This window comes from Papio anubis, chromosome X, assembly GCF_008728515.1.
Source record: "Papio anubis isolate 15944 chromosome X, Panubis1.0, whole genome shotgun sequence".
In the NCBI taxonomy this organism is placed as follows: domain Eukaryota; kingdom Metazoa; phylum Chordata; class Mammalia; order Primates; family Cercopithecidae; genus Papio; species Papio anubis.
Genome location: NC_044996.1, coordinates 93,268,948 through 93,283,091, shown reverse-complemented (window position 1 = coordinate 93,283,091; position 14,144 = coordinate 93,268,948). Strand labels below are relative to the sequence as shown.

Genomic DNA, 14,144 nt, shown 5'->3' with positions numbered 1-14,144 from the left:
CCTTGCCCGGCCCTCCTTTGTTATTTTATTTTATTAATTTAGTTATTTGAGACAAGGTCTTGCTCTGTCACGCAGGCTGGAGTGCAGTGGTGCAGTAAGCTCACTGCAGCCTCAACCTCCAGGGCTCAAGCAGTCCTCCCACCTCAGCCTCCCAAGTAGCTGGGACTACAGGGGCATGCCACCACACCCAGCTAATTCTGGTATTTTTTTGTAGAGACAGGGTTTCCCCATGTTCCCCAGGCTGGTCTCAAACTCCTGGCCTCAAGTGATCCTCCTGCCTTGGCCTCCCAAAGTGCTGGGATTACAGGGGGGGTTACCATGCCCGGCCCCCCTTTGTTTTTTTTTTAAACACATTTCAGAATCAACTTGTCATGTTCTATAAAAATGTTGGAATTGCAATGAATCTGTAGATCATGTTGAAGAGAATTGATGTTTATGGTGTTGAGTCTTCCTCCCTAAGAGCATGACATAGCTCTCTATTGTAAATAAATTATTGAACGTCTTTTGGCAGAGCTTTATATTTTTCTGCATAAGGTCTACATATCTTGTGTTAGATTTATTTATTGGTGCTTTATGGGTTTGCTGCTATTATAAGTGGGATCTTTTATTGTATTTTTTATCTCTTTTGCAGGTATATAGAAATGAAGTTAGCTTTTGTATATTAGTACTATAACCATTTGCCTTATTACACTTTTCATTATTTTATTTATTTATTTATTTATTTTTGAGGTCTCATCTTGCTCAGTCATCCAGGCGGGAGTGCAGTGGCGCGATCTCAGCTCACTGCAACCTCCGCCTCCCGGGTTCAAGCGATTCTCCTACTCAGCCTCCCCAGTAGCTGGGATTACAAGCACAGGCCACCACGCTCAGCTAATTTTTTGTATATTTAGTAGAGACGGGGTTTCACCATGTTGGCCAGGCTGATCTCGAACTCCTGACCTCACATGATCCACCCGCTTAGGCCTCCCAAAATGTTGTTTTTTGTTTGTTTGTTTTTGTTTTTTGAGATAGAGTCTCGCTCTGTCTCCTAGTCTGGAGTGCAGTGGTGTGATCTCGGCTCACTGCCACCCCCACCTCCCAGGTTCAAGCAATTCTCCTGCCTCAGCCTCCTGAGTAGTTGGGATTACAGGCTCCCACCACCATGCCCGGGTAGTTTTTGTATTTTTAGTAAAGACGGGGTTTCACCATGTTGGCCAGGCTGGTCTCGAACTCCTGACCTCAGGTGATCTGCCCGCCTCGGCCTCCCAAAGTGCTGGGATTACAGGAGTGAGCCACCACGCCTGGCCCTAAACTTATTTTTAAGTAGGTTTTTATTCTGGAATAGTTTTAGATTTACAGAAAAGTTAGTTAAGAGATAGTACAGAGAGTTTCTGTATATTCCTCACTGTAGTACATTTATCAAAAATAAGAAAGCAACATTGATATATTACTACTACCTAAACATCAGACTTTACATGGCTTTATCAGTTTTTTTCACTGGGGTCCTTTTTTTGTTCTGGGATCCAATTCAAAATATCACATTGGATTTAGTTGTCATGTCTCCATAGTGTCCTCTGGTCTGTGACAGTTTCTCAGTCTGTTCTTGTTTTTTTTTTTTTTTCCCCCCCCCCCCCCCCCCCAGAAGTCCATTAAGCTGAGAATGTCCTTGTTTTCATGACCTAACAGTTTTAAGGAATACTGTTGAATGTTCCTCAGTTTGTATTTGTCTGAAGTTTTGCTTATATTTAGACTGGAGTTGTTTTTGGAAAGAACACCAGAGTTTAAATGCCTTTCTTATCAGATCGTATCAGAGGTAACTGTATCCATTGGCATCCCTGGTTTTGTGAACCTTCATCCCTTGGTTAAGGTGGTGTTTGCCGGGTTTTCCCCCTGGCAAGTTGCTGCCTTTCCCTTTTCATAGTCTGTTCTTTGGAAGAATCTAGCCCACCCGCAAGGAGGCGGGAAGAATTGAGCTACAGGTCCTGGAAGGAGGGGGTGTATCTGTGTATATCATTTGAAATTCTTCTGTAAACATTTGTCTCTCATCCCTTATTTATTTACTCTGTCACTTATATCAGTATGAACTCATGCATTTTTATTTAATAATTTGAGTTATAAATCTAATACTGTGTTCTTTGTTTTGTTGGTCAAATCAGTCCAGTTGTGGCCACTGGGGACTCTTGCCAGTTGGCTCCTGTGTCCCTTTCACATACTCCCATCCTTTGGTTTTGAGCACTGCTTTACTTGCCAGCACTTGGAAATGCTCCAGACTCATCTTGTATTTTCCTCTCTCAGTCCTGGAATCAGTCATTTCTCCAAGGAGCCCTGGTTCCTTTTAAGGTGTCTGTATATTCTTTTATGTTTTCTATGGTGACAACCATATCAGCTATAAATAATGACAGTTTTGTCTTTTGCTTTCCAATCTTTATGGCTTTATTTTTCTTGTCGTACTGAGATGACCAGGACATCTAGTACAATGATGACAGCATGCATCCGTGTCCTGTTGTGTATTTTAGAGGAAACACCACTAACTTTTCCCTAGTAAGAATGATACTGTATTTGCTATAGACTTCCTACAGGTTTTATCAGGTTAAGCAAGTTCCATCCTATTACTCTATATTAAGAGGCTTTTATTTTTTTAATAATGAAAGGGTGTTGAATTTTTACCAAATGCCTTTTCTGTTTCTTATGATAATTATTTTTTTTTTCTCCAATAATCTGATATGTGGTAAATGGCATTTATAGATTTTCCTTATGTTAGACCATCTTTGCTTTTCTTGTATAAACACAGCTTGGTCATGGTCTTTCATTTTTTATACAGTGCTGGACTCAGGGTGGTAAACAAAAGTTTAGAATTTTGCAACTGTGTCCATGAATAAAATTGGTCTTTACTTTTCCTTTCTTAGGCTGTTCTTAATGGCTTTTGGCATTAAGGTTCTGCTGGTATAGAATGATTCAGAGTGTTCCCTCTTTTACAATATTCTGGAAGATGCTTTGTAACTTTGGAATGATTGGTTTGGTAGAACTCCTGCAAAACCATCTTGGTCTAATATTCTCCTTTTTAATACTGAGTTACTATTAAACTTCTAAATTAAAATCTTTTCAAAATTGTAAATAAGAGGGTTGAAATTTGCTGCCATGTTTATTTTATAAGCTTTATGCTTGAAATGGCTACACACAAATCCTGAGCAAGACTTTTTAATGATGCATTCTTCAAATTCTTAACAGTCGCCATCCATAAATGTCTGTCTTTGTACAAGTAGGTGATAAAATATTTAAAGCCAATTTTTAAATGTTTCAAAGATGTTTAACAATCGGAATTATATCTAACAGCTTTTCTTTTTGTTTCACTGACAAGTATACTGTTAAAACTTCTCATGACGATGTGAGTAGATTTCAAATCCAGTTGAACGCTTTCATATTAACAATTTCAAAATAATGATGAAGCTCTTATTTGCAGAACATGCATCATTATTAGAACCATCACCCTGCAGCTAGCTTGGATACCATTAAAAGGGCTCACCAGCTGCAAACGGATAAAAGTATCTGATACTCGGGAAGACAGAGTTTCAGGGTTTCTACCTGGAGCTACACCCTCCAGAAGCCCCTCCTTGGCCTCCCTGCACCCAGCCCCATCCCAGCCAGTCACAACTTGGGCTGTACGTGGTGTTTCTTGGAAACCGGAACACAGACTCCTCCAGCAGCTCCACAGGCCCCTTGTCCTCAATGAGCAGAAGACTACAGGAGCTGGCTACTGAAGAGGCTGTCCAAGTGATAGAGCACCTTCTTGGCCCTGCTTAGCACATTTACTGCAGAGCTGGATGCTACTTATTTGTGCTCACCACCTTCAGGGACTGCAGAGGGATTTGTCAGACCCTACTTCACTAAGGGCCACCCTCTAAGGATCTCCAGAAGAGGCTGCCCATAGAGAGAAGTGGCCTGCCTAGGGTCTCCACTGCCTCAGGTCCTACCCGGACACCTCTAGGGCTGAGGGGATCAGTATCTCTTCACCTACCTGTAATCCACATACCAAGTGGAAGAATCTGCCTGCTATTTTTTGTTTGTTTTGGCGGGAAGAGTTTTAACTACTGCTGTAATTCCTTTAGTAGCTATGGAACTGTTGAGGATTTCTTTTTCTTCTTGAGTCGATTTTCGTAAGATAACAGTTTTCTAGGAGTTGGTCCATTTTGTCTGCATTTTCCAATTCATTGGCATAAAGTTTCCTTTTTATTCTCTGCTGTGTATAAACTGTAACGATGTCTCCTTTTTCATTACTGATATTGGTTATTTGTGCCTTCTCACTTTTTTTCTTGATCAATCTCACCAGAGGTTTATCTATTTTATTAGTCTTTTCAAAGAACCAACTTTTGGCTTTGTTGCTCCTCTCTATTGTATCTTTGTTTTCTATTTCTTTAATTTCTGCTCTTATCTTTTTTGATCTCCTTCCTTCCACATTTTTTGGGTTTATTCTGTTGTTCTTTTTCTAATTTCTTTAACTGGACATTGAGCTCATTAATTTTCATTCTTGCCCATTTTCTAATTTGTGCATTTAAGGATATAATTTCCCTCTAACTACTGCTTCTCCATAAGTGTAGATATGTAGTATTTTCATTATTGTTCAGTTATAAGTATTTCATTTCCATCAAGGTTACTTCTTTTACCTGTAAGTTATATAGAAATGTGTTTTTAGATTTCCAAATGTTTGGGGATTTAAAATTTTACCTCTTTGTTATTGAAATCTGTCTTAATTGCATTATGGTCAGAGGATGTGGTTCGTGTGATAACAACTCTGAAATTTTTTAGACTTGTTTTATGGCTTAGTATGTGACCAATATTTTTGAATGCTTCCTATGTGCTAATTTATAAGAATGTGTGTTCTCTAATTGTTGAATACAGAGATCTGCATATGTCTATTATCAAGTTTGTCAACTATTGTTCAATTTTTACTTATCTATACTAAGTTTTTGGTCATGATCTACCAATAATTGAAAGAGGTGTGTTAATATTCAACTGTGATGGTGGATTTGGCAATTTCTCCTTGTAATTCTATCTCATTTCTTGCTTTATATATTTCGAGGGTGTTCATTAGGAATATTCAAATTAAGAATTGTTATATATTCCTGATAAATATGTAATGACCCTCTCTATTCCTGATAATGCATTTTTCTTTGAAACCTATTTTATCTTATATTAATGTAGTAACACAAATTTTTCTTGTTGGGATTTGTGTGGTATATAATTTTCCATCCTTTTACTTTTGAGCATTTTCATGCCATCATGCTTTAATTACATCTCTTGGAAACAACATATAACTGGACTTTTAAAAAAATCTAATCTGATGATCTCTTTTAGTTGGCAAGTTTAGTCTGTTTATATTTACTGTGATGTATTTGGGCTTGTTTCTACCATCATACTTTTTTATTTCTGTTTACCACCACTACCTTTTTCTATGCTTCATTTTCTCTTTTCTTGCCTGCTTTTTTAGTTTTGAGATTTGTTTTCTTATTCAATTGTTTCCTCCCTATTTTAATTTTTTTTTCTATTCTTTCTGTGGTTACCCTTATAAAGTCTAAAGTTAAACAATATTTTAGCCTCCTTCTTGAAGAATGCAGGAAGCTTAGAAACCTTCAACTCTAGTCATTCCTCTCCTGACTACATACTATTGTTTTCAAATATGTTAGTTTGTTCCTTTTTATAAACCTCACAATTATACATCTTTATCAGTATTACTTTATATAGACAGTGTTTGTTTGGACTTACATGCATACATTCTTGTATCGCAGACCATCCTTTGGGATCATTTTCTTTCATTATGAATATAGTGTTTTAGTGGGTTTTGTTTTTTTTTTTTAAGTACAGGTCTCTTGATGTTAAATTCTTCCAGTCTTTCTTATATGTAAATGTCTTTATTTTATCCTCATTCTTAAAAGATAGTTTGTTACAGGTATTTTTACTCAACACTTAGAATATATGGTTCCATTCTCTTTTGGCTTTGAGAAGTCTTTATTGCTATTAAGAAGTCGACCATCAGACTAATTGCTGGTTTTGTGTGTGTGTGCATGTGTGTGTAGTAGAATGTGCAGAGGGTCCTGCAGCTTTACTCTAACATGTTTACATACGTTTTTTTTTTTATTTATTCTACTTTGGAAATGTCATGCTTCGTGGCTCAGTGGATTCATGCTTTTCATCATTTCTGGGAAATTCTCAGCCATTATCTCTTCAAATATTGCCTTTCGTTTTTTCTAGTTTTTCTTTCTCAGAATACAGTTAGTCATATTTTGGACCTCCTCATTCTGTCTTCCGTATCTCATAACATCTCTGAGATTTTCTATCTCCTTGTCTTCCTGCATTTCATTCTGGATAATTTCTTTAGGTATATCTTTCAGCTTACTGATTCTCTTTTCAATTAACTTTAATCTGCCCATTGAGTTTTTTATTTCAAAAGTTATATTTTTCATTTGTACAAACCTCATATATTTTACTTGCTAATCTGCCTAGTCATCCCTAATAGTCTCTTATTGCTTGGTCATCTTTGTGATTACATCTGTTACTACTTCTTTAAAACATTTTATATACTTTTTGTTCAACCAGTAGTCACTGTTTGCATGAGTATGACATTGTAAATATTGTTCACATCAAAACTACAGAGTATATTCTGATTACATATCCTTTGTTGTATACCCTTTGGTTTTCCTTGGAGCTAATAATTGTGTATTTTGTTTGCTTTTGCTTAGTGTTCTAGTACCTATTACTATTCTTCTCTGAAATTCTTTATACAGTCCAAATCAGATCATGTCCTTCCACTATTCAGAATTCTCCCATGGCTCCCACCTCCCTCAACAAAAGCCAAAGCCCTCACCATGGCCCAAAAGTCCCTGCATAATCTGGTTCCCTTTACCTCTCTTACCTTGTCTCCTATCACTCTCAGTATCACTCACTCTTCTCCAGCTACACTGGCCTCCTTGCTGTTCCCCAAGTGTGCTAGATACCCTTCCTTTTCAGGGCCTTTGTACTTGTTCTTCTCACTGCCTGGAACACCCTTCCTCCCAAATAATCTGATGAGTTGCCCTAGTACTTCCAGTGTGCTCAAATGTCACCTCCCTAGAGAAGTGTTTCCTGATCGACATACCTAAAATCGCCCCATCACATGCATTTTCTATCCCTTTATCCTACTTTACATATGTTTTTCTACAAAGCACTGATCACCACCTGGTCTATTTTATATTTATCTATTGTGGTTAGTGTTTGTCTCTCTTCAGTAGACTGTAAGCTCCATAAAGCAGGGACTTCTGTTTTGTTCACTGCTGTATCCCCAGTGCCAAAAACAACAGTGCATAGTAGATACTCAATAAATATTTGTGGAACAAACTGAATGAATGGATGAATGACTTAATTGTTAATGTGGAGGATAGAGAGATAAACGCCTGAGGAGTAGGCTAGGCACAAAGGCCTTGAATGCCATGCTAAGGAAGTTGGATATCATTTTTCATAAGGTTGGAGGCTGTGAAGAAGCAGCGAGGATAGCTCCTGGGTTCTTTAGGGAAGCAAGTTCTCAGTTGGTAGGGTTGTGGCAAAGCCCCATATTTTCTGACTGGCTGTACGCCCTAGGGCTCCTGAAGGCAGGCCTGCCTCTTACCCAAATAGCCCTCAAACTGCTGTGTTGTCATGCTGCCTGTTACCTGGTGAAAAGTAAAACCCCAACTCTCATCAGGCTTTCTGATCCCAGCTGTCACCCCCCTTTCTCTTGCGCTGCGAGGAACTGTTTCCTGGTCCCCAGGCCAAGCAGACCACTCTCATTATACTTCACCTGTGGTACTTGGTGGTCGGTAGGGGGGCTGCAGGGGATAGCGTGGAAGCTGGTGTGATGATGAGCTCATAGTAAGTGTTGTTATAATGGGAGATACCTTAGGAGGGTAAGTTACAGCTCAAAAAGTTTTTTTTTAATTGTCGAAGTGAGAACAGGCTATGTGGGGTTTTAGTCCTGACTTTGCCCCTAACCCTACTGGGGCCTAGTCTGGCTCCAGTGTTTCTGCCTGCCCATGACTCTGGATACTAATTCTATTGTCTAATGTGTGACCTACTCTCCTATTTCTGTCACCTACTAATTTCATCAGCATGCCATCAGAATTATACAGAATGCCATGTATAATTAGCTCCCTGTGGCATGCCAGTAGAGACCTCCCTATCCAGGCCAACATCAACTTATTAATCATTAGCACACTGAGTTTAACTAAACATCCACCTAGCTGTAAGTTCAGTTGAGCAAAATTTGACCACTTAGTATGTGTCAGGCCTCCTCCTGTACACTGAAGACACAGAGATGAACGAGATGTGTTCCCAGACACAGAACCGTAAATTCAGGGCAGTGTGGTCAGTGCAGTAACACTGGTAGGAAGAATAGACTGTGAGAGCCCCTAAGGAATACACAACCCAGCGCAGGGGACCAAGGAAGCTTTCTTGGAAGAGATGGCATATGAACTAAATCTTAAAAGATTTAGTTTAACTTTCTAATGTTAAACTGCCCTTGCATTTCTGGGATTAAACTCAACATTTTTATGTTGTATTAAATCTTATTCATTCTGGATGTGGTTTGCTAATAAACTATTTAGGATTTTTGCATCTTTAGCCATCTGTATTTGTCTGGTTAAGGTTATAGTGATCTCATCCAATAAATAAATCAGTTTTCTAGGAATTGGTCCACTTCATGTAAGTTTTCAAATTAATTATATTCTCTTATTTTTTTAATTTTTACTATATCTTTTATGTCGTTCATATTATTTGTGCCTTTTCTATTTTTTCTTGTAAGTTTCTCCAAAGATTTTTTTTCAGCGATTGGCATTGAAAAGCTTACCATACATATTTAACCTAAAGTCCAAAGTTAAACATACTCCTCACCCAAACAATTCACAGACTTTATAAATCTTTAATGTCTCCCAATTTACATGTTATTATGTCTACTATTTTTGTTCCTCCCTTATTAAGGATGACACTAACAATATCATTTTATGCAAACATTGTTTGCTTAAATACTCATTTACCTTTTATTTTCCCACCTTTCTTCTTTTACCTCAGATGTCATTTTTTGGGACGATATTTTTTCTTCTTCTTTTTTTTTGAGATGGAGTCTCACTCTGTCGCCTAGGCTGGAGTGCAGTGGCATGATCTGGGCTCACTGCAAGCTCCACCTCCTGGGTTCACACCATTCTCCTGCCTCAGCCTCCCGAGTAGCTGGGACTACAGGCGCCCGTCACCATGCCTGGCTAATTAATTTTTTTTTTTTTTTTGTATTTTTAGTAGAGATGGGGTTTCACCGTGTTAGCCAGGATGGTCTCAGTCTCCTGACCTCATGATCCACCTGCCTTGGCCTCCCAAAGTGCTGGGATTACAGGCACGAGCCACTGCGCCCAGCCTGATTTTTTTTCTTCTTGAAATACATACAGAACTTTAGAAAATCCTTTAGTGTAGATCACTTAATTGGAAACTCTTAGTCTGTGTTTATCTATAAATGCCTTTTTTTCCCTTTATTCTTCTTAAAAGATGGGTTTGCTAGGTACCTACTTCTAAATTACCTTTTTTAGAAGGATATTAAACACTGACACGAAGAGGACATTATGACACTCTCATCTGGTTTCCGTTATTACCGTTGCAAAGTCTACTGTCACTCTAAGTTTTTTTTGTAGGTGTTCTTTTTCTCTGGCTGCTTTGAAGGTCCTTTGGTTATTGGTTGACTCTATAAGATCTTTTTAGTTGGTGTTGTCTTGCAAATGTTCCTTTTTATAGCTTCCTAATCTTGCCCTATGAATGCAGTGTTTTCTTGTTGCTCTGATGATATTAAATAATAATGTCTTTTTTAAAAGTGTTCTCCCTACAATTTTATGTATTTATTTATTTATTTATTGAGACAGAGGCTCCAGACCCAGGCTGGAGTGCAGTGGCACGATCTCATCTCACTTCAACCTTCGCCTCCTGGGTTTAAGTGATTTTTCTGCCTCAGCCTCCCAAGTAAGTGGGATTACAGGTGCCCGCCATCACACCCGGCTAATTTTTAGTAGAGACAGGGTTTCACCGTGTCGGCCAGGCTGGTCTTAAACTCCGGACCTCAAGTGATCCACACACCTTGGCCTCCCAAGGTGCTGGGATTACAGGCGTGAGCCACCGTGCCCAGCCCTACATAATTTTTGTTTCCAAACATATATATTTCGTTGTCAGCAGCAGTGAGAAACTCACTGACACCAGATTTGGCCAAAGGCACCACAGATAACACAAGCATGACATATTCTGAAGCCTTAGAAAGAATCTGTATGAATAATGGGCGGGGGGGGCTCTACTGTGTGCAAACATGGGTCAGTGCCACAGTTCTGTCACTTGCAAGTATGTTAGTGCAGTGGACTTGAGCCAGACTGCCTGGATTCAAATCCCAGAGCTGGTCAAGTCACTTGACCTCAAATTTCTGTAGTTTCTTCTGTAAAAATGGGGATAGTAGTGTTACAGGTCTTTCAGAATTTGTCTAGCAGGCATTCTGGTTTTTGCTGAAAGCCCCCTTAAAAAATAAATAAAACAAAAATGGGGATAGTAGTAATATGTACTTCATAGGATTATTGAGGGTATTAAATGGGTTAGTCTACATAAAGTATTTAGAATAATGCATGGCATGTAGTAAGCACTGTATATGTGTTTGCTATTACTACCATTATTACTTTTGCGACAAGGGGATTGAAGGAAGAAGAACTTCTATGGTGCAATGAGGAAAGGAGTATATCCTGCCCTGTGTGTTCCCCTAATATCTTGGATATAAAAGCCATCCACAGAAAAACAAGGTCAGGAATTCAAAGGGGTTATTTGGGCACCTTAGAGTGTGGGATATCAAGTAGGCAGTCAGAATGGGATAGAATTCTTTTTTTTTTTGTTTTTTGTTTTTTGTTTTTTGTTTTTGTTTTTTTTTTTGAGACAGAGTCTAGCTCTGTCGCCCAGGCTGGAGCGCAGTGGCCAGATCTCAGCTCACTGCAAGGTCCGCCTCCTGGGTTCACGCCATTCTCCTGCCTCAGCCTCCCGAGTAGCTGGGACTACAGGCGCCCGCCACCTCGCCCGGCTAGTTTTTTTGTATTTTTTTTAGTAGAGACGGGGTTTCACCGTGTTAGCCAGGATGGTCTCGATCTCCTGACCTCGTGATCCACCCATCTCGGCCTCCCAAAGTGCTGGGATTACAGGCTTGAGCCACCGTGCCCGGCCGGGATAGAATTCTTCAGTGAGAAGTATTGGCTATTTCCTTTTTGGAGCAGAGCAGTACCATATGGGAGAACAGTGACAGAGGGATAATCTAGGCTCAGGGGATTTCTTAAGCAGTTAATAATGCTTTCTCTCTTAGGAACTAACCTGTCAGGTACTGAGAGGCTTTGAAGATGGCTCTTCAGGTTGGGGACACGCCTTTGTTAAGGGGCAAGACTGCTGCCTGGAGTTGATTCACATACTCAGAGGTAGGATTGACCACATAAAGAAAATGCTTTCAAGTCTTTGTTCTGAATTTTCTTCGACCCTCCGTAAGTTTGGGGAAAGTCCCAGCCTCAGTAACCACCTCAGTAACCATCCCAGACACAGTGTAGAGGATATGAACAGGCAGAGTGGGGCATCTGGAAAACAGGTGCATCGTGGGGAGGCCAATCTGAGGAGCCATTAGCATTAAAATGGAAAGTTCAAGAGATACAAAAATTCTAAAAAAACTTTATCAAATCAAATCCAATAATGTATTACAAGGATAATGAATCATAACAAAATGGATTTTATCCCAGGAATGCAGGATTGGCTTGGCATTAGAAAATCAATCATGCAGCCGGGCGCGGTGGCTCACGCCTGTAATCCCAGCACTTTGGGAGGCCGAGGCGGGCGGATCACAAGGTCAGGAGATCGAGACCACAGTGAAACCCCGTCTCTACTAAAAATACAAAAAATTAGCCGGGCGCGGTGGTGGGCGCCTGTAGTCCCAGCTACTCAGGAGGCTGAGGCAGGAGAATGGCGTGAACCCGGGAGGCGGAGCTTGCAGTGAGCCGAGATCGCGCCACTGCACTCCAGCCTGGGCGACAGCGCGAGACTTCGTCTCAAAAAAAAAAAAGAAAATCAATCATGCAATTCAACATATTAACAAACCAAAAAGGAAAACCCATATGATTATTGCAATAAATGCAGAAAAAGCATTTGACAACATCTGACATCCATTCCTGAGTTTAAAAAACAAAAACTCTTGGCAAATGAGAAATAGAAGGGAACTTCTTCAATCTGATATGGGCATCTGCAAAATAACCCACAGCTAACATTATATTTACTGGTGAAAACTGAGTGCTTTCCCCCCAAGATCAGAAACAAAACAGAGATGTCCACTCTCACCACTTCTATTCAGCATTATACTGAAGGTTCTAGGCAGTGCAGTCAGGCAAGAAAAAGAAGCAAAAGGCATCCAAATTGGAAAGGAAGAAGTAAAACTGTATTTACAGAAAATGTGATCATCTATGTAGAAAATCCAACTGAGTCCACCAAAAATAAAACCCTACTAGAACTAATAAGTGAATCCAACAAGTTGCAGGTTATAAGATCAATATACAAAAATTAGTTGTAGATCCATATACTAGCAATGAACAATTGGATACAGAAAATTTTAAAATACCATTTACAATAACATCTAAAAATGTGACTTAGGAATAAATCTCACAAAAGATGTGGGAGACCTATACACTTGTATTGCTGAGAGAAAGAGGAGCCAAATTAATGAAAAACATTTGTGGCTTGGAAAACTTAGTATTGTTATAATGTCAATTCTCCCCAAATTGATCCATAGATTAAATGTCATTCCTATAAAAATCTCAGCAGGCTTTTTGCAGAAATTGACAACCTGATCCTAAAATTCCTATGGAAAGACACTACAGAGCCTGGTACAGTATGTGGAAACCCTGGGTAGGGTTCAGCTTTCCCAGAGAATTAGGATTATCAGTGGAGCACATATAGAGAGGAAAAACAGTGACAGGGCCTCCAGTTGCAAACAGGTCTACAAAGGATATGAGCAAGCAATTTCCTGAAGTGGAAAACCCAAAAAGCTAACAAGCCTAATAAAAGATGTTCAAATGTATTAACAGAAAAGTCTAAAATAAAACTATAGTGAGATTTTACTTTAGATTTCACAAACAGACAAAATTTTAAAAAGCTGGATCATGCCAAGTCCTTTAGTGGGGATATGGGGGCATAGGGACCCTCTTGCATTGGGAGTGGGGACTTTGGCAGCCATCCCAGAGATGAATGTGACACTATCCCCATGGGCCCTCCAAATAAATTCTCACACAGGTCCATAAAGGGTCATGTAGAAGAATGTTCATTATGGTGTGGTTTGCAACAGTGGGAAGTCGAAGGCATGCTGGGTGTCCATCACCAGGGGCATACACAGGGAGATAGCGATGGGTGCATTCCACAGAGGACCTCTTAACCTTTACACCAGTGAGTTAGATGTACACAGGGCAACACGATGATCTTCAACACATAGCACTGAGTGAAAAAGAATGAACCGTATAACAATACTACTCAAAAGTTACAAATATATGCACATATACACCAAATACACACCTTACAGAAATGCACACAAATGGATGTAAGTTAAACACTTTTGAAAAATGCCTATGTCAGGGAGAGGGGAGGAATGGGAGCGTGGATGACAGGGAATAAATAAAACAAGAAAGCGGTGGAATTGCCAGGCACAGTGGCTCACACCTGTAATCCCAGCACTTCGAGAGGCCGAGGTGGGCAGATCGCTTGAGCCTAGGAGTTCAATTCCAGCCTGAGCAACATAGTGAGTTCTCGTCTCTACAAAAAATACAAAATTAGCCAAATGTGGTGGTGCATGCCTGTGGTCCCAGCTACCAGAGGGGCTGAGGTGGGAGGATCGCTTGAGCCCAGGAGTCTGAGACTGCAGTGGGCCGAGATTGCATCACTGCACTCCAGCCTGGGTGACAGAGTGAGACCCTGTCAAAAAAAAAAAAAAAAAGAAAAAAGAAAGAGGGGAGGAGAAAAAAAACAAGCAGAAAGTGTCTGTTCCCTTGGCCTAGTCACCCACTCACCATGGCATTCATCCTTTAGAGTCTACTCCACTGAGGAGGAAACAGCCACACCTACACTCTGTTAACCTGAGG

The 14,144-nt window shown here is 39.9% G+C and overlaps 1 long non-coding RNA gene and 1 other non-coding gene across 8 annotated transcripts in view; both read left to right on the top strand.

The window, feature by feature from the left end:
* Positions 1-14,144, top strand: part of LOC103880750 — a 115,787-nt gene that overhangs the window by 25,005 nt on the left and 76,638 nt on the right. For 5 of the 7 annotated variants that reach the window (XR_002519526.2, XR_002519525.2, XR_002519527.2 and 2 more), the window contains exon 4: positions 11,345-11,453. This is a non-coding gene — a long non-coding RNA (uncharacterized LOC103880750). Of the gene's footprint in view, positions 1-3,439; positions 9,135-11,344; positions 11,904-14,144 lie in introns of those variants that run through there. The other 2 variants (XR_002519524.2, XR_641940.4) reach the window with 2 other exon arrangements.
* LOC116272235 lies at positions 10,460-10,520 on the top strand. The gene has a single exon (XR_004180955.1). It is a non-coding gene; the product is annotated as a U7 small nuclear RNA (small nuclear RNA).